The sequence below is a fragment of the Diachasma alloeum genome, unplaced genomic scaffold (assembly GCF_001412515.2).
Source record: "Diachasma alloeum isolate Michigan unplaced genomic scaffold, Dall2.0 Dall_scaffold_01338, whole genome shotgun sequence".
Classification (NCBI taxonomy): Eukaryota; Metazoa; Arthropoda; class Insecta; order Hymenoptera; family Braconidae; genus Diachasma; species Diachasma alloeum.
Window position 1 is genome coordinate 51,501 of NW_021681442.1, and position 553 is coordinate 52,053.

Consider the following 553-nt stretch of genomic DNA (forward strand, 5'->3'; position numbering starts at 1 on the left):
TAAGGAATGAAACCAATGCTGTTCGATGGAGAATTAAATTTCCCATCCTTCAACCCCCCTTTCATTCCTTAATCTCTGTAATAAAAAATCAAAACTGAGACGAAAGTCGCGGCGCTATGAAAAAGTCAATGGTTTCTCGGCGCAGAGTGCTTCCCCATTAATTCGCCCGCTAATTAAAAAATCGTCTCTTTTCTCCTAATTAATATTAAGGAATGAAACCAATGCTGTTCGATGGAGAATTAAATTTCCCATCCTTCAACCCCCCTTTCATTCCTTAATCTCTGTAATAAAAAATCAAAACTGAGACGAAAGTCGCGGCGCTATGAAAAAGTCAATGGTTTCTCGGCGCAGAGTGCTTCCCCATTAATTCGCCCGCTAATTAAAAAATCGTCTCTTTTCTCCTAATTAATATTAAGGAATGAAACCAATGCTGTTCGATGGAGAATTAAATTCCCCATCTTTCAACCGCCGTTTCATTCCTTAATCTCTGTAATGAAAGAATTAAAACTGCGACGAAAGTCGCGGCGCTATGAAAAACCTAATGGTTTCTCGG